The sequence below is a fragment of the Hermetia illucens genome, chromosome 2 (genome assembly GCF_905115235.1).
Source record: "Hermetia illucens chromosome 2, iHerIll2.2.curated.20191125, whole genome shotgun sequence".
NCBI lineage: Eukaryota > Metazoa > Arthropoda > Insecta > Diptera > Stratiomyidae > Hermetia > Hermetia illucens.
Window position 1 is genome coordinate 109,089,267 of NC_051850.1, and position 26,936 is coordinate 109,116,202.

At 37.4% G+C, this 26,936-nt stretch overlaps 1 protein-coding gene across 4 annotated transcripts in view; it reads right to left on the reverse strand.

Annotated features, from left to right (window-relative positions):
* Nucleotides 1-26,936, reverse strand: part of LOC119647846 (proton-coupled amino acid transporter-like protein pathetic) — a 106,131-nt gene that overhangs the window by 43,417 nt on the left and 35,778 nt on the right. For 2 of the 4 annotated variants that reach the window (XM_038049103.1, XM_038049105.1), the window contains exon 2: nt 19,385-19,437. The gene's annotated coding sequence lies outside the window, so the exon portion shown is untranslated. Of the gene's footprint in view, nt 1-9,878; nt 10,217-15,487; nt 15,602-19,384; nt 19,438-26,936 lie in introns of those variants that run through there. The other 2 variants (XM_038049106.1, XM_038049104.1) reach the window with 2 other exon arrangements.

A 26,936-nucleotide genomic window follows, 5' to 3' on the forward strand; every position in this document is an offset into this window, starting at 1 on the left:
GAGTTCTTTCAGTAACAGTTAATGTAATATACGTAGTGTCATGAGGAGGGCCGTGGAGAAAAAATCCAAGAACAGGGTGAAAATCACTCAGGTTCCTCTGCCTCTTTAGCTTAAGCTATTTCATTAGATGCTTTTATTCTGAACTAGCGAGGAAGCTTCGGTGCAGGGAAATTACTTTCTTTCTTCAGGGCTCAACAACCCGTAAGTATACTACACACCTGTTGCGGGCGTACTCCTTGTCTCAGTTTTATTGTCGGTGGATACTTTATAATGAACAGTCGCTGAAAATTTAACGGCACATCAGCTTATTTTCAAAGTTACTGAAAAAAAAATTCTTCTAAAGCGATTTGTAATGATGAGTATTGTTTCCGTTTTCTGTTCTGTGAGTTTCTTTCCTCACCTGAGTGCAACTTCAGATACTCATTATTCACGTCACTCACTACTGTGCCTAGTTGGAGGCTAAGTACATCATTGTATGTGATGTTCCACAATAGTGCTCTATGGAATACTCTCAGAAACCAAATATTCCCTGAGTCCATTATCAATGCTGTACTAGAGCATTTTTCCTCCTCGCAACAAGTCACAAAAGTTAAGGGGTAGCTACAATTATCAATCGTGGCTAGAGATTTCTCAATTTCGTTCCCCTTGGCGAATTGTGCCAAAACCTAGAACAATCACTACACACTTCACTTACTCCATTGTACACAAAAAATTAATACGAAAATGATAGCTGACAGTTTACCAACTTTAGAGGCCAACTCAAAATTCTGCCACCCCATAATGAAATGCTGATCTCCTTTGCAATGCATACTTTGCAGGACTCTTCAAACATGTACGGCCTTCTCTTCACCGAAAACTTTCAAGCATTATTAGGTTTGCCTTCTTGATCAGAAGTTTTGTTTCTCAATATTGTACAATTAATTGCATGTCGATCAATTTGACGTACTCCATGGTAATGTGTCGTACATGGGCAGGATAGTTGAGAGAAAATTCTGGTTTGGACTGAATGCAAGACTTTCTATATTATCAAAATCAACTATTTTTTTAAAACCCCCGTCAGCTCTCCCAGTGTTCTAAATGAAGCAAGATGTTAAAACCAAAACCGTTCAAAAATTTAATGCCAACCTTAAATATACAAAGTGAAATTTGGCCACACAATCTCGTTTCCAAGACGTTACTTTCAATGAAGTATATTTCGTTGTTTGTGTGAATTAAAATAAAAGCATTACCTTTGTACTAGAAGCCGGTACAAGAAATTAAAGAAGAATTCAATTTGGAACCCCAAGAAACTGAATACTAACCCCAATCAGGCAAAGTTCACACCATATAAATAATGTGAGACAGATTAGGGAAATTGGAGCTTAATTCCAGGTGCAGGTCGCTTCTTGAATTTGCACGAATTGCAATTTTTACAAAGAAGGCAGAAAATGTTGAGGAATTTGTATGATACTAACATAAATAAACACATCTTATAAATAGTCTTCCGGCCCTTATTTTCATTTTCCGAATTCAATGCCAAAGAACATGTTTATATTTCATCTTGTATTGATCTTAATTAGCTGAGTTTAGATTCCAAGTGCTAGTATACGTGAATGTTTATTCGGCTTTAGTAGTATAATTAGCGCATTCAAGAAGCAATAGGTTCCTATTTTCATTTCTCCCCATCTGAGTTTTTCTGTAAATATTTTAATTACATTCGGATATCAATATCACGTATGTATTCCTAATGCAGCACACACGCATCTTAAAAAGATTTTATCGACGCACCTGGTTCAAAGCTGCGCGAAAATATCAAACGAACACATTTCACCGTGAGTGACTTAGCTGGCGCCTTAGCGTCTGTTGTTTAATTTCATAATAATATTCTGTTTATATTTCATTTCTTAATGGCCCAGATAAACTATCAGAAATAGAAACGCTGATATCTCGTGTGTCTACGACGGTACCCACTAAATAGGTCGGCCTGGTCGCCATTCGTTTCATTGATGAAATTTAGTCTGGAGAGAGCAGGGAATTACACTACTTTTACTGAAAACCAGATCATGCTATCTCCCACTCTTAATAAACAAAAGATAAAAAGTATGATTACATATTCCATAAAGGTTTTTTTTTTTCTTTAGATACGATTAAAAAAAACAACTCCCTAATCCGTGATGTAGACTTTAGCCATAGAAATACGTAATCCGCTCAAAGTTCAAAAGCTTCAAACCAGTTTCACGTGATACATACATTTCAAATTTTTCGGATAGTATTTTTTTTATTTGGTTAGAAGATTAATAGAAATGCTTCCATCATCAAGCACTCTAGGCCTGTTGCTTCTCTGCTCTGCTTTATTTGTATTTTGGAAGATTAATGACCTATGCAGAATAGATACATTTATTCCGTAAAGATATTTGAATTTTTAATCTTGAATTATATATTCTTAGAAATTCATATCTAGATGGTTGAAGCTGCTTGGAACCGCTTAAATTGTAAACGAGAACTGGAAATAGACAGGCTCGGCTCTTATCCAGTACATATTATATTGTGCAAGTTTGGGTGATTCAGCAATTTATCAATATTTGACTGTTATTTTATGATTTTTCGGATAATTGTGAAATTCACTTTCAGACCTACAGCAATTCTTCCATGAATAACGATTGAAAATGTTTACAGCATAACAGAACTTAAATTCAAAACTAAATGTCATCAAAACGTAAAACCAAGTCAAGCTAGGACTCAATTACAAGCGGTAGGACAATGCCAATCTGAGCATACAGAATTCAACTGTGGGGTTCAGTGTGCACATCAAACATGGAGTTGCTACAGAGAGTGGAATCCAGGATACTATGGGCAGCCACCTTGGTGTATGAGAATGCACGGATACCTCAAAATGGCGAAAATAAGAGACATCTCATTCCAGATAAAGGAGTATAAAGAAGGACTAATTTCCCACCATCAGGGCTTAGTCAGGCGCTTCCTTCAATAACCTAGTGTCAGTCAATTAAAGAAACGGAAATTTCCGGAAAACGTATAAAAAAATCAAATAACACGTCATGCGACACGTTATAATTTTACTTTGTCGGCAAGGTATTCAGTAGCACTAGTGGGGAATACATCTTAAGTAAATTTCTAAGATTTAAAAACTTATTCTTAAGTTTCCCCAGAAAGATAGAATAAAGTTAAGTATTTACTGAAATAAAAAAATTCAAACAAACGCTGGTTGCAAATAATTTATTATTACTCCTCTGCAATTCATAATAAAAGTGGTGTTCAAATCGCCATTCACATCCCTTCGCAAAAAAAGACATAAAAAAAAAATTTTTCAGGATAGCCTATTTTCTGGGAAAATTCATAAAAATAGTTTTTGTAATTTGACCCCATACATATGCCCTTGAAGTTGATTTCTGGCATTCAGTTTTATTTTAAATAAGTCAGGAAACCGGAACCTAGCCGCTACAGATATGAAAGGTTTTGTGTATTTCCTATATAAAAATATTTGAGTGAACATTTGTCCCATTAGAACATAGCACGTAATATACGCATATATTATGTATGGATTTGCACAGAAGGGACAAATTTGACCTATTATAACTTTGTTAGTAATAGTGCGATTTCCACCAAACTTGGTAGTTTTAGCTACTTTATAGCGTACATTCCCACATTGATTGATTTAGGGTGAATTTAAGGGGGGTTTTGCAGCCAATTACTAAACATTATATTAATATATTATTAACTATTATTACCTTCATTTAAACGGATATCGGTATGAAGAACCTAGGCATTATATTATGGCAGCCTCCTGATTTTTTTCAGATTTTTCGATTGGGTTGTTTCTGAGAACAGGTCCGTAAACGATGACTTTCGGCCCCCGCCACTCCCCACCTTTCCAACAAGTGTCAAAACTGCATCACAAAGTGCTGATCGAGATCTTTCATTTGATACCCCACATGACTATGTTCGGTGAAAAATGCATATATGGAGATTCCCTTAAGTTCGACGTAGAATGATGTAACTCAGTGTATGTGCGTTCACAGATCCCATCTTCCCACCAAATATAGTGTCAATCGCTACAACAATTTTCGCAAAAAAAATGTGTGTGACAGACAAACAATAAGCCTATTTTAATAAGGTTTTGTTTTACACATAACTTTAAAAATGAAAGTGATCGACACCACACTTTTATAAATTATTAGAATGTAGGAAAAAGGAATGGGTGTCAGTTAAAGTTAAACCCAAAGCGCTCCGGAACCGCCTGCTTTAATTAGTTCGAGGTTTTTCTGTGTTTCAACAAGTCTGGTTCCACAGTAAATTTAAAAATGTTTCGAGTAGAACACAATGTACACGGCATGATGAATCGAGCAAGTAACAACTGGCTTGTTACCCTTCCTAGGAACTTTTTATAGAAGCAGGAACATGTGCTGAAATTGAGCATAAAAACTATTACGAAATATACAGTTGCTTTGTTGCACTCAAGCACTCAAACAAACTAAAATCTTTGGGCCAGCTACTTGAAAATTTCGAAAACAACTTGCTAACGAAACACCAACCCGAATAGGAACTGACCTCATCGCTATAGCCTTTGGCTGCCGGAAACGGTTTATGATTGATTCCTGAAATGTAAGCCCGATCCTCGACAGAAAAGTCGAGAGCCTCCAGAATACTTACTTCCTCCAGCTTGACGGAGAAATCTGGCAATATAAGCATGGACATTTTGAGCCTACGCAAAATTATATGATAGGACTCCGGAGAGCAATTTTTCTTGCCTAACTATTCTTTTGTGATCTGAGAAAATCTAGTGATAGCAGAGGCACTGTTTCTGATGTCAACTGCAAATCGCACTCTTATAAGCTGAGAGTCAGGTTTAACTGGCAGATTGCGATCTAGATTAAGGGCCACCAGATTTGTGTAGTGATATGCACCAATGCAAGTTTCTGATATAAAAGGGACGGATTACTTCTTCTTCTAACTACATGCAGCTCAGGTGTAGCTTCCTAAAGATGATATTTTAATCGTAATTGGTAATCCGTATGCCGAGGTGGACACTGACAATAACTGTCGTCCAGAGGTAGGAAGACTTTTTAGTACGAAAACGACATAACAGAATAGAATAGCATTTTTAACAATCCACCCGAGACTATTAACCACACTAGGGCCCCATTAAATATGCCTTTGTCTCTGGCCCGGATGAGTTCTTTGCCACGTCCAGAAAGGACGTTCTAAGTGCTAGCTGAGTGTACAACCGTGGAGGTTGGTTGACAAAAGAAAGGAGAGAGTGTCAGCCTACCAATGTCGATAAGCTCATAGGTTATCACTTGCACAGCGTTATATGTGATGATAATGAAATCACAGTCTCGAAAAATAAAGGAACAACAAAAAAACATAACATAACAAAAAGATTGTGTCGATGCCCTATCCTCCACTGTGGAGTGAACACACATTGTGACCTAGCTGAATGGCGAAGCGTGAAAACAGATTGATAAACGAAAGGGGCTGATATATTCCTGCGGGCGCGAATAATAAGTGCAGAATATTGGAGTTCCTTTACCGTGAAAAAGTACGAAAAGTGCAGTGTAGCGTACGGAATTCAACCACTGCGTAGCTGAGGGGAACAGAAGCTGCCACCTATGGCAATGATATCGCCATCGTTGCAGGTTAAAGGTCGCCGCAAATCTTTCGATGATCCTGTGAAGGAGGTTAGTGGTTCGCTTTTCATCTACGACGACTAGCAGCTGAAGAGTTAGCAGGGACACTTCACCACGATTCTAAATTTTATAATATCAGGTGAATTTTCGACTGATTGATGTGGCAAGAATACCATGCAGATATGGACTGCTCCATAAAAAAAAGAAACTAATCACGCACTCAAGCTTAGTAAAGCGGCTGTCATTGATGATATCTACACGCAACTTTTCCATGGGGAAATTTTTTCCACAGAGTGGAAGCAGAGGATGATCGTTTCGAGTTTCCGAAAATGGAAACCTATCTTGAGTAGGATAATTCGAAAGGTATTTTTGCGTGCTCTGTTATCGCAAATCTTACCTGAACACATAAAAAAATACTTCAGAAGCTTAACCGACAGAGGCTGGTTTTAATAGCATCCGGAGAGACCAGTAGCTATTATCAAAGCTACATATGACAGCGCCGGATGTCACATACTTCAACCGAATAAAATCTTGGAGGAATTTAGAAAAGAAGCAAAAAGTGAAGTCATACTGGGTCACAAGGAGGCATCTTGCATACCAAGTGTAGTTGCAGCGCAGTGCATTTTCCAAAGAGACTTTAATTTAAGATGCCATGGGAATATCTAGGATACCTTTTCTACTCGTTACCGATGTCATCTTTGACATATGACATAGATTTCCTCACGCCAAGCCATGGATCTTGGCCAAATAGCTCTGGCGTTGCAGAAGGAGCCAAGCGAAGTTTGGCTTTTCATTAGTGCACCGAAGGACTCAATGTGGGGCAAGACAAATATGGGTTAGAGTTATGAAACTAACGCTACAAACTACAGAAATAGCTCGTATTCATAATACCATATACAGTGAGACAACGTGCATTTAATCATCGAGCATCGATAAGAAGCCCCTCGACCGTAAAACCATGATAAATTGCGAAATAAGAGATAGATAGAGCAATGAATGTGATGCACAGGTATTCGAGGTCTACCAGAACCAAGGACACTATCGAAAACGTGCGTGTAATTGCAATGGAGCCCACACAGATCGGTGCGTCGATATTCTCTAGCCAGGAACATCCCCCGCACGTCTCTCCGACGAATAATCATTGAATAGAGGCCAACTTAACAAACAGAACATGCAATACTACGCTACTAAGAACCAGAGAATGAGGCATGCAATATCCTTACATTCCCCTCGGGTTACTGTGTAGTTTGCAGTCTCGGTCAAGGTTATTATCGGGCCTTACCTTTTTTAAGAGAAAGATGTGAGCATCACTGTCAACAGTCTTTGCATCGCAGGCGAATATCTCTATCGAGGATATGGGTTTGAATCGGTTGAATGCCAGAAACACTGAGTTTCTTTGACAGTCGACGTTTTATGTCACTGGATTAAGAAAATAAATTTCACATAAATTGGCATAACTTCTTTTTTCTTTTCGTTTGTGTGTAAAACAAAACCTTATTGAACTCAATTCATTGTCTGTCAGTTTGTCACACGCATTATCATGCAATTTTATGGAATGATTAGAATTGTGAACGTCCATGCATGCAGTGAGTAACATCGATTTCGATCATTCTTTCCTAAGCTGGAGGAGGAGGAATTGCGAGGCTGGAAAGTGATCACTTATTTGACTTGGACATTTTCAAAAACTATACCGAAAAAATCTGGGAAAGTTACGAAACTACCTGTATATAATATCTAGGGATCGAAATACCTCCCATATTCATATCTGCTTAAATAAGGTTAATAATAGTATACTACTTTAACAATAATAAGTTAATAATCCAATTGGATCATGTATAGTATATTGGAACACTTCATTTAAGGACCATAGCAATACAGTACAGGATTACGGTATCCTGTAGGAACCAATATGCATTGTGCTCGTCCATAATTATTACCCTGATTTGACTCAAGTACTCACATAAAATAAAGTAACATACTTTCTGTAATATAAAGTATATTACTTCATTTTCCAGAAATTGAGAGGAACCCCTTAATGTTAATATACCAAGGGGGTCCTCAGATGACCCCAACAAGTGATTTTAAAAATTATTACCGTTTTAATATGCTCATAATTCGTTCTATAAAGAAACTTTGATTTTCATAACCCTTCAATAGAGAAATAATACGAAAAGACGGACTCTGATAAACTACGTTAGCGACCGCAACTTAGAATAAAATAAGGTTTGGTTTTGCAAACAAAACCTTACAAATTAAATTTATCCTAGAGTTATAATATAGGCCACAATGTTGTACATGATACTACCGAAACAGTAAGTATCAATATCGCACTAAAGTGAGTAGCCTGATATGTTAAATTCATACAAATTACAAGCTACGTGCAAATGGAACATTTTTAAACTCAAACGTCCTAACACAAGTAACCTTATGTACCTGTTTGGCTAATCTTTCATTTTAGTCTTTGAATACGAAGCGTTTGAAATTAGGGAGTCCGTTTTGAATCGTTCTGTATATTTGGAGAGCGCTGCTTCTGGCTACGATGGCAGTGAACTTGTTACCGCACAACGTGTTAAGAGCCTAGTGCTATCGTCCTTCATTCACGCTACCATCAACGAGGGGATTGCGCTCAAGTAGCACAGCTCTTAGGACGATAGAGGAAGAGTGCAAGCTTCTGGGGAATTCCTGGAAGCAACTGAAGTACATTTCAGGAAACCGACAATGATATGCGTGACTTATTTGCTAAGCCTCATTTAGGGGTAAACGGCAATCATATACATACATATATAACTAACTGATCTTCTAAAGTGGTTGAAAGGAAAATTTGTTTTCTGTCTGTTTTAATTATGAACTTGTGAAATAATCCTCGTGGTGTCAACTCATATTGGTTGATACTCCAGTACTTATATTGGTTGATACGGATCGTGAAAAACAGTATACAATCGAATTTCTAGGTCCATATAAATAAAACTTATACAGGTGAAGCCATCAGTTTCCCATCAGAAAATACTGGCCGTGTAGGATAGGTCTAATAAGGGCATCAAAGAATCCATATCAAATGAATTTGAAACTATCAGGTATTTTTCGAAAAAATTAAAATCAACTGAAATATTTTCTTTAGGAACGCATATTCAACATAAGATATGTCAAACTTTGGTGCGAATCCTGCTATTATTAAGAAGTTAAAGCTATTAATAGAGTTACAAAAATGTAATCTACTCTCTCTAGCCTAACATTTTTCAGCTTGGACAATTTCTTTCAATTCGTATTTCTTTTTAATTAAGATACGAAATTCACATAAACTGAAGTACCTCAGTTTTTTCAACGGAAAACCAAATAGAAATTTGAAGGGATTTATTGTTTATTATTTTTTATTATATTTATAATACACGAACAAAAGAAACATGCACAACCGCTGAAGTTATTGTGATTATAGGAACACTTACTTAGCCCGGTAAAAGGTGAGAACCAGATAGGAATACGTTCTACATCAAAGATAATTCTCTCAAGCGCAACAATTCCCTTTTAATTGCATTTCACTGCCAAGTTCTTTGGCTCAATTACGGAAAGCACTCAAATGGAACGAATAGTGGCCATTGGTAAGCATTAACATGAGTTTGTGGTACGTCTAGCCAATGTCCTTCCGAAATTGTTTGAAATATGCGCCAGAAATGTGGCATTCATATCGGCAAGTATCTTAGAATGAACCCAAGAAAACGTACATGCAAATGATAGCAATAAATCCACACACTTATCATAATGTGCACAATGTGCAGTGAACTTGAGTAAGTACTGTACAATGAAGTACGGCTGCAGAGGACCCTACCACCAGCAAATACCACTTTGCAGATGAAGAAGCGAATTTTTGAATCACCCTAACCATACTCGAATTGAGTGAGCAAAAAAGTATTTTGATGTAGAATATCTCAATGGGGATCCCCTTCCTTGTATAGTTTAAGTGTTCGCAGTTAATATAACTCAACACAGAGGTTTATATTGGGGAACATGGATCAAAGGTTTTTGCCTGTACATAAAAGACCACGTGGCCCACGTGGGGCTCGCCAAAGCACCAAAACTTGCACATCCTTTCATTTCAGGATAATCAACTTGTTGGAGACATAGTTCTAATGCAAAAGTGCTGCTTTATGCCCAACGTTCTTAAAGTATACACAGAAGCAGTACCCGTGAAGGGCTTATTAGAAATACTTTAGACCACCAACTTTGTCGATTCCCTTTTAAATTATAATTGGAACTTACACTTTTTCAATCCAAAAATTAAACTATCACAAAATATTCTAAAGCTGCATTGACACGTTGCAATTCCTCTTCCACTCGCGTAAATCTCCACTGATTACTACACGCACGAAACGCCGCCAGTTATTTCAATTACACCTCTTGAATGAATGCCGATATTGTCTCTACCAGTGATAATTTTATGTGAAACTGATTTATAGACCTATCACTTCTTATCAGAACAAGATCGTAATTCAAAACCGTACGACAAGCGAGCGCACCTCACCGAATTTCGAAGAGCGCGATAAGATGCCAACGTACTGCACTGGCCGCCAGGTATTCAATTTCGTGTTGAACACCTCAGCAGATTTGCTCGGAATGAGGAGTGTCTGAAGAAAGAATGACTGAAAACTCGTAGAGGTTTCGTCAGAAATGTTAAGACGTTGCTGCAGGCAGCCGGCTACCTCGGAGGGAGAGGAAAAGTGCATGTGTCGTCATTGTAAAATTCGTTGGGAATTTCGTCAGCAAGGAAACGCGGTTCCTTTTCCAAGGAGTCCAGTGGTGAGTTGGCAATGTAAAAATATCCATGGGCGAATGGAAGCTGCTTATGGAATATACATGTAAACAGATTGTATGAATGTATGTACGTAAGAGAAACTACGGAAAGTTAGTGTTACCGCTTCGAGCTGTCAAATTTTCAGTTATCTACATTAAAGTCATTGACCTAGAGAGATACATACATCTTCTAAAATAACTGTTCTTGGATTTATATGTTCTGTTCATTTCCTTGTGGAGTAAAGGACATCCACCAATGATGTTTTTCCTATTGTTGGCGTTTGTTTGTTCCGATTTGATTTTCCAAGGAGAATGTATGATAATTCAGTTTCATTATCATCGCAGTTGACGACTTGCAAGTAACCAGCCAACAACAGCAGAACACAAAGACGACCATAAATATCCAAGGGATTCGTGCCCAGGGTAACGAGATAAGGAGGTTCACATTCAACTAGTTCGGTCGCCGCATTGTTAACAATATAACATATATAACAAAACATCTTTTCATTTATCAATATTATCACGCCCCACATTGGGCGCCAAATTAAATTTCTTGACGAACAAGGCTATTAAAATCGACAGAAGAATACAGTCGGCTATCTTCCCACCATTTCCATAACGCCATAGTCACGAATATAAAATTTTTGTGATTTTCACTTTTATATAGCAAATAACTCGTTTTTTAATTGGAGACAAACTCGATATACATATGTATTGCAAATATGGATATTTCGGGGTGTTTGTTACAATCTACCACTGAGAAATTGCCATTTATTCAAATATTATACTCAGAACAATCAACAAAATCGCGAATTAAATAACTTGTTATTAATTCCTCTAATCAATCATCTTATCTACTGTTCACGAATCTAATCTATGTATGTTACTTTCAAAGACTTCCGGAGCTTCTAACTTTTATTATCTCACACAATAATTAAAGGTCTGTACTGAGAATACGTGATTAAAGTATAGGAATAAGTATACGTAAATTTTAGTAATGAACACAAAATCAGAATTAATAGGGTGAGCACTTTCTATAATTTATGGAAATTGCTCCGTAAACAATGAATTATTTCTACATAACTTTATTTATTTGATAATCACATGACGCAGAATTGGCCCTGTGGACCGTAAAAATAATAGTACGATAGGTATGAACACGTCGCCAGCTGAGATAAAAGAAAAAAGAGAGAGGTCAAAGTATAACGGTTGGGGTTGAAATCTCTCGAAAGAAAAAAAACTTTTTTAAGATAAAACGGTCTCTTGGATTAATTCTGATAAGATAAATTTTCACAAAGATATCTATTTGAAAACAATACCACTTTAAAACTTATTATTTTCAGTATAAAAGTTTGCTGGTTTTCTCAAGCATGCAGCATGCAGGTTCTATCTCGAAACTGCTTTCTCTAGAGTATCGTTCTATAAATAAAGCTAACACGACGCGAATTTCCTTTCTAAGTTGCTGTTTTGTAGTGAATTTCCAGAACAGTGGGTAGTATTCGCATGACAGGAGATGAGTAGCTGTGATGTTTCATATCTTAAGAGAAGACCAATAAATAAGCACCGCTATTTTTACCGATGTTGATACGCAAGTTAGCCATTCGTGCCACTGGCTTCATGTTTCTAGTTTTCTTTCAAGAATATACTCCTACACGAGCATTGTGCTATAAGTCCTACCCCTTGTAGTTAGCGCCAGGAAACTATCCTGGCGCTGTTAATTCGCCGAGCAACATATAGCCCTTCCTAGATATACAAATTGATCGACGCTTTCTACCCATTAATGCAGATCAGGAGAATGCGACAACCCGCACACTGAGAACCTTGAGTCTCTTTCCAAATCCAGAGTCATTTGGCCAAGGATCATGATTCAGTGAGGCAGCAAGTAGATATAATCAGCTTAGTCGAGATGTTTGAAGAAGGATGTCATGGTCCATTTAACTCCTCCACGTCCTCCGAATAAAGCAGCATGAAGAACTTCACCGATAACAAGGAGAAATATTGTCGGCGTCAACCTGCAACCTAGGTGGACTCATTTGAGATTTTACTTCAATTGCAGCGTATTCTACTTTGTGCCAAATTAAGTTGATTTGATAATAGCAATTAGATTTTCCCGAATGCCCCTTCTGTCATGCTGTCGAAAGCCTTCTCGAAATCGACGAAGAGTAGGTGTAGCAAAGATCTAAACTACGCATACTATTTAAAAAGGATCCGTACGGGAGGAGAAGCATGAAAAGGTTTGCAAAACATGAAAGCCAACCCTTTCGAAATATGGTATACAATTCTGAAGTCATAGCATTTTGCAACAGCTTCTGTTGGCCTGGCTTTTCACTGCATATTTCGCAAGGTATCGGAGTGCAAGCGCGTCGATCCCTTCCATTCGTCGATGCACTTCGTCACTTTGGGATGTGGCTGACGACTTTCGTAGCACCCAATCAAACAACATTTTTGTCAGAGTCCATCCTAATATTGAAATCACCTCTAAGAAATCCCCCTGAACTGCTTCTAATTGCTCATAGAAAACATTCTTCTGCACTATATCAGAAGTGTCCGTTGGCGAATAACACTGTACAATTGTGATGCTACTTGACTAGGACCAGAATTTTACGGTCAAAAGTCTGTCAGAAACCGGGTACCAAGTCAAGAGAGCGCGCCTTGCGGTAGCCTCAATAACAATCCGACACTAGATTCGCGTCCGCTACCACTTAGCTTTCCAGGGTACAAAAGCACATTGCCAATCATAGCAAGAGGAAGAGAAATACTCCTCAGAGTCCCATCTCCTTACTTCGTTTAGGTTCAGAATATTCAGCTTGTAAGTATCGCTGAAATTTCGGAGTTATTGGGAGATACATATTTGGAAACGACAGCGAGAAATGTTAGAAAAAACTAGATTGAGAAGGCGGTTATTATGATTGCGATGGACGTTGAGCTGTTAGGCGAGGGAGGAATTCATGAATGCCATAAGAGCGAGAATTGAAAGGAAATTGAAGTTCCCACAGAGAATATCTGGATATTTAGTTGAGAGAACATTCCAGCGTATCAGAAAGATCCTTCACTAGAGAAACTGCACAAGAACATGAAAAATAAACACACTGAAAAAAAATTCACCTCTGAGTTTGGCGGAAAACTACAAATTGCATTCACAACGATGGAGTGAGCACCCATCGAGAGGTTCAGTGTCAAAAATACTATTCAATCAGACAAATAATGTCGTGCAATGCGAACGCGGCCAATATCCGCAAACCTAGCAATTTAGATTTGAGGCCTCTCGCAACCCACATCAGGAATGTTTCGTTAGTTGACAAAGTTCGCTGGATAACGAATGGAACAAATGTGAATGGTGCATAACCATTTCTATCACAGACATTGTTCTGCTACTAACAAAAAAGCACAAGTAAGTGTTATTTTATTGGTATCATATGGCCATGATTTTGTGAAGAATCGGGTGAAATTCAGATTCATAAATGGGTGTTTTATTCTTGAATCGCGCACATCCATTGAAAACTAAATCTAATAGAAATTACCATTATGACAAAGACGAGGAAAAAGATTCTTAAAAAATGCAGCTTGCTCTTACTTAGTTCTGACGGTCTAAAAGGCCAGATCCACACATCCAAAATATCAAATCTACAAATTATTAATATGACATATACTAGGCTGCGGATGTGAACACGATACACACCTCTGCTAACGTATTAAAGCCCTCTGAAAAACGCCGCCTTAGGAGGTCATAAGTCATATAAAATATACGATGAGCCAGAAGTCTCCATGAATACAAGTCTAAGAAAGTAAGATCACATACAAAGAATGGACAAAACTCAAATATCTGAAAATGTATTACTACGTATAATTCAGTAACGAAGGCCACTGGGAAGCTTAGAAAGCACAGAGATATTTTTATCAAAATTAGAGGTCGCATCGAAGGACCAGAACAACTGGATTCGCTGAAATGCGGGAAGCCAATGCCCGGAAGAACTGGACGATTCATGGTGGAAGGATCAGCTTGTTGTAAGTGGAAACTTTGAGAAAAACAAATGGATAGAAAGTTCTCTCATGAGATAACTAGGAACTTCACCAAAAACTTTCTTAAAAGAAGTTGAAGTTGTTGGTGCGAGAATTATTAACAAAACCCGCGAGATGTCACATAATCTACAACTATTAAATTTATTTTTCAATATCAATATAGTGAAGTTCCATATAGACTGAGAATTTTTTTCCTATTTGTAAATTAATAGTTAGTCACTGTAACACCTCGCTTAACCCGCATTAAAGTATTAAAATCGTTTGATAGTTTTTCCTATTCCGATATTTCGGGAACCACTTGTTCCCTTCTTCATTGCTACGCGCATTGTTTTATATAAAGGAGCCACAAAAAAGTACATATCCGAAGTGCCAAGTTTCCGATATTGCAGGTTTGATATTGCCAACGCGAGTAAACAAATTTCATAAAATGCATCCACATTTATGAAACATGCGCAGTATAAATATATGTAAGAGTAGAACAATGAAACAGATACTAACTGGCAAAAGTTCTAGCCGGAAATTTGAAATTATCAGGTAACATTTACACCATTGTTAATAGGTTGAGCTAGAACTAAAAATTTGATGATTCAACGTTGACATATTCAATAAAAGTAGCTAACTGAGGGATATTATAATAAGGACATTTTCTTTAGATGGCAGTAACAGCAGGGACACAACCGTGAACCATTTATAAAGCGCATTTTGAAACTTGGGCTTACTCATCGTAACTTAACTCTCGCCAAAATTTCAAAGAAGGATACCAAATTTCACAATATCTCTACTTTCAAGCATTGCTTAATGCTTTAGTCTGATACACAATCACATTGAAATGCCGGCGCACATTAGTTTTGCTGTTCATTACTTTGCGGAGTCATTCGGACAGTTTTATTTATTGTTATTTTTTCCCATTTTCCCACTCCGGAATAACGAGATCGAAAGGCTAATATTCCCCCCCCCCCCCCTCAACTAGCGCATTGTCCATCAACCATCCGTGTCAATCATTTGGTTAGTAGAAACTGGGCTGAATCACAAAGCAATAATTAAAAAAAGAAGCTTACTGATATTTCCTCTTGATCTCCTTAAAGTAAACCATAAATATTAGCTAATTCACCTCACATATTCCATCAATAACAAGTCAAATAAGTGCAACGCTGACATGAAGATGTTACTTGCAGGAATTATGATGCTTAGTATTCTTCATTAAACACAACTATTTCAGTCACTTTAAATTAAATTTGTTTCTTGAACTCATTAATTTCTCGATGTAAATTAAATAATATAACTCTCTTCTTTTTTGCTTATTTCCAACTAATTCACACACAGAATAAAATGCTACATTCCAACAGAAAATAACTAAGGTGGTATAGCACAATAAATACAACAAGAAATGACACAAGTGCTGATTTGTCATTTTAGGCAACGGCCTCTTTGTTACTCTTGACTTTTACTACCTCTCAGATAGGAATTAACATTTGTTTTATGTTACAGGAGTTACATGGACAGGAAATATCACTTTCTAAGTACTTCCAACAGATTTAGAGTTAATCGACAGAAACATATTTTGTGTACCAATATTCAATCAATGGAGCAAGATATTACCTGCCTTTGGGTCAAACCTCCTCCGACACCGTTTTTGAAACCTATATATCGGAAAACCTCAGCACAATTAGGATACTGCGATTAATCCGTACAGAACTGTATACCGAAAAACGCTTTCTTAGTGTTCGGTATGGGGAATAGCACTCTGTAGATTTCGCTTCATTACCAATAGGCGTCGAAGCAAAGATACATACAGAATACATGCCGTAGAAGGGTTCCTAGTTGGTGTAAGATTCATCCTTTGCCCTCTAAGCTATTTCGGCACTTTACGAACCAGGAAATGCTTTAGTACAGGATTTCTGCTAACTGTGCGGAGTAGAAAATCCTAGAAAGCTACACACGTAGTGATGTAAATGTGTTAATATGCAGCATGCATTTATCAAATTGATCATTGTGAATATTGTGGAAATCCAACACCATGAAAGAACTGATTAGATCAGACATCGGTGTATCACTTGTGAATTACTTCGCCCTACAATAACAGTAGATGCAGAGCGATGATTCGTCTCACCAAGGAAAACTGTCATATTGTTGGGTAGCTGCTCCTAGCATAGCAAAAATTCCAAGTTTTATCAGTATCCTATGCAGATATACCTGTCCAAAAAAAGGTCCTATGTGTTGTGTGACCATATCGATTATCCGTAGAATAAGCGCTTTTTAAAAATTAACGAAAATTATAACTAGATCGCACTAAAGATATACATCACCAAAGGCAATGTTCTCAAACTGATGGGTGAACATTACCGTATAAAGCATAGAAGGCATCTGGATAGCATTGTTTCTATCGCAGGGTAGCGAATTGTAATAAATAGTACGACATTTATTTTTGATGTTTTATCCAAAATCTAGAAAGGCATCTCAACAATAAAATCACCCAACCATGGAAGTTTAGATATGCATAACTTGAGTTAATTCTCCTGTTTATTCTATGGGAAGAGGAGACAACGATGAAATAAACTACTAGGCAGGACACAACCTTCCACCGTCATGAATTCAGATAGGAGAGGGAGTTTTGCTCTTGTTCCGAGACCAAATCATACCCTACTGTAGATTTATGAAGCTGCCTTTTTATTATTTTCCACCGAGTTTGGGCGGATACTCGCAATGGTTAGCAAAGACTAAAAAAATTGGTTTTTTTCTGACTCGTCCCAATTTTCTCTAGGTTTCAGAGCAAATGCATGTCTGAGGCATCAATCGCCAATCAAATAAACGGTTGTATATTTCTACATTTTGTTCCAAGATTTCAACCAACAGATAGCCGCATAAATATGTACACCCATTTCAGCACAGGACAATCTCTGCGCTAGCATAGCACAAGTCCACTTAATTAAAGTATCATCGACATCATTCTTTCTGACGGCATCACAAAATTTTTGGAAAGGCATACACTCAAAAGCCGCTTCATTTTCCAGCAATACCACATCAGAGTTGCTTTCTCTGTCTTTCAAATCAAAGAATAAAGAGCAAACTCAGAGGATTTTCCACAAACACAGTGCACCAGTTTAAGAGCAGTATAAAGATCACCAAAAATAACATGCTTGTGGCCAAAAATTTTTCCATAACTTGATCATGTTGACGACAATGGAAACTGGACAGAGGAAGGGCAATTCCCACGACTCAGATTTACAGAATATATGGTGATGAGGAGAGAGAGGATTTTCACTGCTATTGCAGGGTATATTTTACGCTAGAGTCTCGTTGTGGCATATTAGAACAATAAGACTAAAAGAAGGGATTCTCTGAGGAGGTTAATGGTAAGAGCTGCATCCAGGGGATAAATAAAAATGTCTTAGAAACCACATCCAACATCTTATTTGAAGTCTCAGAAGCCTACAATGAGAACACAATTGAATTACGTTCGCAAATTGTTTTTCCTATGAACGAACGTCCTATGAAGTAATTTTACGGATGGTAGAGCTGAAATACCAAACATCATATTCTTTAAATAGATTATTTGAAGAAAATCCGCAACGAATTTCATAGCGATCGGAGCATTAGGTTCGAATTTATAGGTATTTATAACGTGTTACCTCACTGCTTCTGCGTTTATAGACTTCCGAACCTTAATGTTTCCTATTCCCGAGACAAACACAAGACGAACACACACACACATGAGGACTGGGATTCGAATTCAGAGCAGTGAGATGGAGAGGATAAAGCTCTACCCCCTCAGCCATCGCACCGTCAAAACCGAACCTTGATCGCCCATTATACTGCAACTCATACACAGCACCAAACTGATGTTTATAAGTTTGAAGATTTTATTAAAACTGGGACCATTTTTCCAAAGATTTTAATTTACACTGATTCCTCGTTTAGCGACTAGAGAATATGATGTACTAACGAACATTTTTTGAAATATCGAATTACCGAGGCAAATTAGTCTCAAAAAATGCATTTCTAGGAAACATCGGCAGGCCTTTTTAAATACTTTTTCTTAAATTTCTTTTTACAAGTACTACAAAATCAATGTTGCTAATAATTTTTCAATGAAAATTTACTATGCAGTCGAAAAAAAATCATGAAAATGTCATACCACCCACTAAATTTGTATGTGACTCCTCGCATGAAGTAATAAGGTCTTACTTCAAATACAAAACGGAAAGTGCATTCTCAAAAAATTGATATGATGAAATTGAAGAACAAAATGACATCGATTTCCTTAAGTTTCTTGCAGAAGTGCTTAATAATAATAATAGTCGTGGGCGTAACAATCCATATTTGATCAGGGTCTTGAAGTGTGTTAAAGCACTTCATTCAAGATCGTAACGGTACAGTATACTGTAGGAGGCAATGTGGTCAGCATTGCGCTGGCCCGAGATTATTACCCTGATTTGACCCAGGTACTTATGGCGCAGCAGGGTTAGCAAAATTCAAAATTGATTTGGAATGTTGTTAATTCGACTGACAGATGCCACCACCGATGCTCTCCGTGGCATATTCGAACTCGCCACGAGGCCGATTAAAATGAGAAGTAGGCCTTTGCCAATTATTTTGACATAGTATTGAATAATTGAATAATTATCAAGTTGTTAACCATCGACCGGACTGGTCGACTTCATTTGTATTTTATCTAAAACTCAAATAATAATTGTAAATATAAGTTGTAAAATAAATAAAAATGTTTTAATTAAATACTCATTTACAGCTGAGTCGACTGGTATTTGATATACAGTTACGATAAGAAATCCCTCCGCCACCAGTGAACCGCGACCTTCAATTACGACAGCCTAACCCCTTCAGCCATCCGGCAGAAGCACTTACGACTTCTTAAATTGCGGCTTATGACTTCTTAAATTTACATATTAGAAACAATATTTCGGTTTGAAGAAATAAATAAATATTGAAAAACTAACCTGAAATACTGATTTGTTGTGTTTATGGAAGCCAACTTCGATGATTTAACCACCTGGAAAAGTAAATATCAAAATGTAAGTTGTATATTAGTCACAATTTGAAATTTTGCTTTCTTATTGAAGTCACAGTTGACGTGTCAATTTTTAATGTTTTGCCTGTCACACGCGCTTTTCTCAGAAACGGCCAAACCAATTGACACGAAATTTGATGAGAAAGTGGGAACTGTGAACGCCTATATATGCAGTATGTATAATCATTCTATATTAAGTTCAAGGGGAGGAGGGACCCATACATTCAAAAGGGAGGTGTAAAAATGTATTCATGTATTAAATGAAAGGTATCGATTAGTACTTTTCGAAGCCGTTGGAAAGGCGGGGTGTCGAAAGTAATGATTTCTTTAACAGACCCGGGCCTCAAAATACTATCCGCATCTACTCAAATCAAGCTAATAATAGTATATTACTATGTTTTTGGAGAAATCTGGAAACTAGACTTAAACTTATTCTACAATTACAAAAATTTACAATAATATAGACAATAGTACGGAGCATGATATCCCCAAGTTCGAAATCGTACCATTACTAATAAACTGACAGTAAATCAAAGTTGTCTTTTCCATTTTTCCTTTCTCTTTCACTAAAGTGAATAGTTTGACATGTTAAATATATATATATAGATTACAGAGTACGTACAAATGGGATAGTTCCGCACTCAAATGTACTTACAGAGAAAAAAACAGAACCTTTCATACTTGAAACGTCTAGCTTCCGGTTTCCCGGCTTGTTGAACTTTCAGTATGAACGGAAGAGGACAACTGTTTTCCGAAATACGGTGTATGCAGATATAAATTAAGACCTTTAGCCAAAAAGGAAATATTTTTACTCTCACTAAATCTATCTATTTATATTTTAGACATTGTTTTTTGGATAAGTGCGAATCTATAAACATTAAATGGTGCTAGATTGAAAATTTATATTATAATTCGGTGGCATCAATAGAAATCAAAGCCGACTAAGGCCAAATATGTGATTTTATTCATTCCTTCACGGTAACACCTAGCCCTCGTCATGTAAAAACTCAGATCGTATGCGCAGCACATGTAGAGGTCAGTTTTCTTAAGACAGCAGAGAATGAACAAGTTATGTTTGAATGTTCTCTCAGAATAGTTAGCCCGCCCGGCAACTACACTAGCGAGTAAAAATTACATTACTGCAACCATAAATAGCAACAGAACGTGCGAAACGTGAGCACATTCTGAGGAAATGATAAACTGCTCAATTGGATTCTGTAGTTGTTAAAAATAGATTAATTTAAAAAGCTTGTAATTAAAGCGCCAAAATGCGTCAGGAATTTACAATCATAGTATCTGAAAATTGATATACATATTGGCGCCAATTCAGATGCACTTGGCTGTAGAGTTGAAATCCTCATGAGGGCATTTATTCTTGCAACTGGCTGACGAATTCAAACTGCTGATTGATGTGAATTGTTTCGCAGTCTTCATCACCAGAAATGAAAACCGCTCAACGCTTTGATTACGAAATTTAACTAAAATATTTACGCACGCTTGCCAAGCTTTTATCACGAGCGGTCCCGTCGAGTAATTCTGCCCAAATGGTAGTTTTCAATGAAGATTAAGATTGAGGTATAGATTTGCTATAAAATAAGGTGAAAGATAAGTGCTAGTGGCAATGGCAAGGTATTAGAACAGGTGGGAACCTGCTGTTGCTGGCTTTACTGTTCAGTAGAACGGGCTTTCCAGTAAAACGAAGAAGCATGTACCCAAAGGAATCCAGCGCAAAGAAATTGGAAGTGAAAACTTCTGTAAAATGATCAAGCAAAATTTTCTTTATTTCACATAAGGGTATATCGGCATTTACCACTTTCATCAACGCGTCTTACATAATAATAATGCTGGAAAATTTTATACTAATAGCATTTTAACGGGGGTTTACCAATGAATGACAATGACCAGCAATATGACAAGAAACTGTCGTTGACTACGTTTGAGTATATTATCTGAATGGAATATGTATGGAAAGCTAGATATCATATATAAAAGCACAATTTTTAAGGTTTCCCGACTCGATAGGTTTTACGAACGAGGGTTTTGATATTTTGTAGTATGACCTCTCCTTTTCCTGCATACACAAGTTTGAATCGATATTAAAAGTAAACCCATTTTCGAGAATACTGATTAAGGGGGTCATCCCGTGTATCGGATCGGCGGAATCGATTTTTTGGCGTCAATTGTATCTAGATATAGTATAGAATATATGGTGATTTTTTGATATTCGGAATCCTACGGAAATTATAGTGTTAAACACGTAATAAGTCACATGCCAGATTTATGTCAGTCGCCGTAATAAAGCTCGCCTTTATCGGTTCGAATGACGTTCGAATCACTTCGCTAAAAGGACAAGAATTGAAGCTAAGGCTGTACATGTGTTTCTGGAAGAAACCAGATTAGTGGCCAGTTAAGGTTTTATGGCTAAAAATCGCATTCAATTTTTTAAATGCGTTTTTCTCGAAACTGCATGTTGAAAATCGGCTGCCACCAGCCACACGAAATTCTTTCAAATTTTCACGACTTATTCAGAACATGTTTCTACGGTCCGCAAGCTAGGATAATTGCGATTTATTCAGTAGTTTTTTTTCATCCATTGAAAAAGCCGTGAAAAAACACCAAAATTCACAAAAAAAAAGTTTAACACGGCACCAACAATTTACCTTTTAATATTTTTAATAATCCTAGTTTCCCGACTGTGGTTAAGTATGCACGTTAAAATACCGTTTATTTTTTTTCTTTAAGTTGATCGCAGCGCCTTCTAGCGTGGCAGCAGAAAAAACACCCTTTTCTGGAGATGGGTATATAAATTGCTCTGTATTTCAATAACAAACTATGCGATCGGATTGGAAAAATTACAATGCACGCTCAAGATATTAATGAATCTATGGTGAAAAATTCGTATTTGTACTCTTATCCAGTTCTTCACAAAAAATTTATAAAAAAAGCCGAAAAAAAACGGCCTCCACACGGGATGACCCCCTTAAGGCCTGCTATTTGATTCTTTACATGACCCCACCCCGTAAAAAAATAATACATGCTCCATTCCACTCTACTCGCTTTTTTAAGGAGTTTCGCGGATCTGCCTTAAAGTTTCCATCCAAAACGCCGAGTTCTCGTTTGTGGACGAAATAACCGATTAATTCTGTATCTTCGGTCCAATATGCATACAAAATCTTGTATCACCACGACAAAGAGATTTAAATGTTGCTAATTCTACAGGGGTGGAAAATATTGGCACAAATTCCGATGGAATTATGTATAACTCCAAAGGAGATTTGCAATTGCGCACATCCACCGAAATGTGCTGATAATGTCAGTATAAGCAATCTGTGATGCAGGAATTCTACTCAAATGGAACCAATGCACACATTTTTCACGAACTGATCCTTATTCATGAACAATTTGGAATATTCATTAGCAACTCTATTTTGGTTTAGAATTGAGTATTCTGTTTCCTCCTTCTCTCTAGTGCAAGGATCATTTTTTAAAGCGGATACCTAATTTAAAAAAAGTGTTTACTGACGGTTTCAGGATTAGGATAGAGACAAACTTGCCAGACTTACCGAACGAAACGCTCAGCAAACATTTTTTTTTAAATTAGGCATTCTCCACAAGAGTATGGTTCGTACACTATACAGAGCGAATAGGCAGCTCCTCAAAATTCCAGTCCACTCGGTTCTAAACAAAAATAGAGGTGTTAGAGGTCTCGACTCAGATCTGCTAATGTTACAAATCAGTCGTTTACGGTCGTTATAATTCGCACTAATGCCGGGTTTTTGAATTTATTTATTCGGAGCCAGCAACAATTGTTGCCGCTTACGGTCACGCTGCTCCGCAAGGAAAGAGGTGAAACAGCGTCTGACATATTTGCCGCTTACGTGACGGCCGAAAGCGTCAGCAAACACTTTTTTGATATTCACTAGATTTGTTAGATCGGCAAAGTTATAGAATAGAAGGATGGTCTTGCCCCACCATATTGACTGAATATAGACAGTTGCCTTGAGTTCAGTCCCGCTTCGTAATCACAGGACAATTTATATTCGCAGTTCAATGGCAATATCGGGTCATGACCAGCACCCCACGACGGAATTTTTCAATCACCTTATCTGTTATCTTCTCGAATATTGCTCCTTTCCCAGTGTTTCACCTCACAAATATAGAAATCTCTCTCCAACCATATGGCTGTGGAGGAGCATACGATGCCGGTGACTTCGTGGGAAATTTCAACTTTCTCCTATGTTCGAAACAGGCTTGATCAGGAATAACAGTTATATGTTTATAAGGAAAACAAAGGTGGCCTGGGGAGAAACACGACAACAAGAGACAGAACTCGTGGAACCAATATTAAACTCCAAATTTGCCCTAAAACACAGATAGCTGAGTCGCAACTTAAAAGTTTCACTCGAGCACTTCATTTTCCTTTGAAAAATGATCCATTACATACAATCATTACACTGTGTTACATAAGTTACTGAAGGAGCTCTAGTGAACTGCGTCATATTAATAAACGATTTCTTAAAACTGAAACTCTAATTAGCCGAGCTCAATGAATGATTACTGAGAATAAGCAGAGAGTAGTTTTCAGCTAGGGGTCACGGGAAAATTCTATTTGGTTTTTTTTTAGTTAATTGTAAAATGGAATAATGACCCAGAACACAATTCCACAAAGTTCGGTAGAAATCTTACCACAATTAGCAAAGTTATAGTAAATAAAAGTTGTGTTCATTGCGCGCTGCATCGAAACGGAATAGTATTACATACTAAACTAAAACCGCATCTATTAGAACTCAGAATCTCAGAATCCCATACATGTAAAAAGTAAGTGTAAACTACCCAACAGAAAAATCTGAAAAAATTCATGAAGCTGCTTCTATATGATGCCCAGGCCTCAAAAAATTCTCCTCTCTCCTCAAATTAAGTTCATAATAGTATATTACCATATTTTTGGGGAAATTGAGTAAAACCCCCCTTAAGTTTAGTTTTATAAAAGCTGGCAGTAGTATAAAATATAATATGAAGCATATTATCCCCAAGTTTGATCAAAATCATACTATTAGTAACAAAGTTACAGTAGCTCAAAGTTGACTTTACCGTGTAAATTTACTGCAACTGAATATCATTATCACACTAAAGTGGGTAGTCAGACATGCTAAATGCATATACGTAACGGGCTACGTACAAAAGGGATTCTACACTCAAATATACTCACAGAAGAAGCAAACAAAACCTTTCATACCTGAAGCGCCCAGCTTCCGGTTTCCCGACTTGTTTTCATTTGTAAGCTACTCGACTATATAGGGTGTCCCGCTTCTAATGATAGGTAGTACCACTTGCTTGACAAAAATGGGTCCTTTTAGTGACCACGCGTTCCCCCTTTTAATGTATAATATTTCTGAATTTTGCGTAATTAAGCCCATTATTTTTATTTTATTTTGTCATTTGAAAGCTAACATAATGAGGCAACTTTTGTCAACTTAGCAGGTTTGTAAGTTTAAAGTAAATTTACAATAATGTATATTGAAATTCAGATAACATATCAATTTTGAAATTTCTTCGAAAGGATGGTGACCTTTGCAATTGAAAACATCCATTTATAAGAAATTTTATGTAGTGGTATCAGATCTAGGATACAATGATCGAGGGAGTGGGAAATTCTCTATTCACGAAAAATGCTACAACACTGTAGCGGTAAAGGATAGCGTATCAATTAAATGGACAAATTTTCCTTAAACAAGTGATACTATTCGCCATTAAAATTTGTACCATCATAAACGGGAGACCCTGTAGAGAGTAGTGAGTTTTCATTCCTCTGCTTGGTATTATGCCTCAAAAGACTTGTAATGTTCGCATTTACCTTATGGTTTTCATGCCTCACAAGCGTTGGTTTCTCTGAAGTTTCTGGGAATAAGGTTCGTTATATCTATACGCCAAAAGGCCCTATCGGTTGTACTACTCCAGTTACCACTTTAGACAAATGAGAAAAAATATAATAAGGACATAAGACAGATAGAACCTCAAACGCCAACAGCAGTATCACCTGGTGAACACGCGACCAATCTAGTCACCATTATGAAAACTTTTTGGTGAAACGACATGAGTTTCGTTGTAGGTGCGGACAGGTACAAATGAGTAAAGCTACGTATCAAACTGGAAACAATTTATGGAACAGTTGGCCATATCCATCGGTGGCAGATTTCGTTACTGAACTGAATCGATATAGTGTGATGACAAGAAAAATCGAGTGATGGCCAAATTACCCCACGTTGGGCGCCATTTTTAATAACTAGAAAAATGCCAGAATCACCAGAATCAAGCACGAGGGTTAAGTTTATTTATTTAATTTAAGGAACAATGTACAGAAAAGTGAATTTCTAATTACATATTGTCCACAGCGGGAGGGGTATGAAAGCTTAATTTACACATAAAACTAAGAAAAAAGGCAGAGTCAAAGGAACCAAGTGTAGTCGCCCACCAAGAGGCATTTGCTGACATTTAGTGTTATCTTAGTTACTGCGCAATATCACACCAGACTATCTACTTTGGATTATAAGAGAGCACAATCCTACGGAGACAAAACAGAGGCAAATAATTTAACGTTATCCGCGTAAAGTAAACACGGATAGGTGAAGATACAGGGAAGACCATTAATCAAAAATAGGTATAATAGCCTCCTTGAGGGTCTTCAGAGGAAGAAGAGAAGAAACGGGATGACTAAATATAAAAAGGAACGGTTAGATAAAAGGCGTTCGACCCTGAAATAATTTAGGAAATGAAATTGAGTAGAGATTGACGGAATCAAGGGTCTCAGAAAAATCGGTGCAGACGAAGGGCACTTCTTGCTGTGAGGTAAGATGATTGTAAAATCAAGAAAATTTGAAGAAGTAGATCGATGTCCCACGAAGAGGAATGAGAGATGGCGGTAGTTCATAACCCCACTTTTGAGGAAGAGGTCAGGAAACCCATTAAGATCAGATTCGACATTGGTGTGACGTTCATCAATCATCATCATCATCAACGGCGCAACAACCGGTATCCAGTCCAGGCCTGCCTTAATAAGGAACTCCAGACATCCCGGTTTTGCGCCGACGTCCACCAATTCGATATCCTTAAAAGCTGTCTGGCATCCTGACCTACGCCATCGCTCCATCTTAGGCAGGGTCTGCCTCGTCTTCTTTTTCTACCACAGATATTGCCCTTATAGACTTTCCGGGTGGGATCAACCTCGTCCGTACGGATTAAGTGACCCGCCCACCGTAACCTATTGAGTCGGATTTTATCCACAACCGGACGGTCATGGTATCGCTCATAAATTTCGTCATTGTGTAGGCTACGGAATCGTCCATCCTCATGTAGGGGGGCAAAAATTCTTCGGAGGATTCTTCTCTCGAACGCGGCCAAGAATTCGCAATTTTTCTTGCTAAGAACCCAAGTTTCCGAGGAATACATGAGGACTGGCAAGATCATAGTCTTGTACAGTAAGA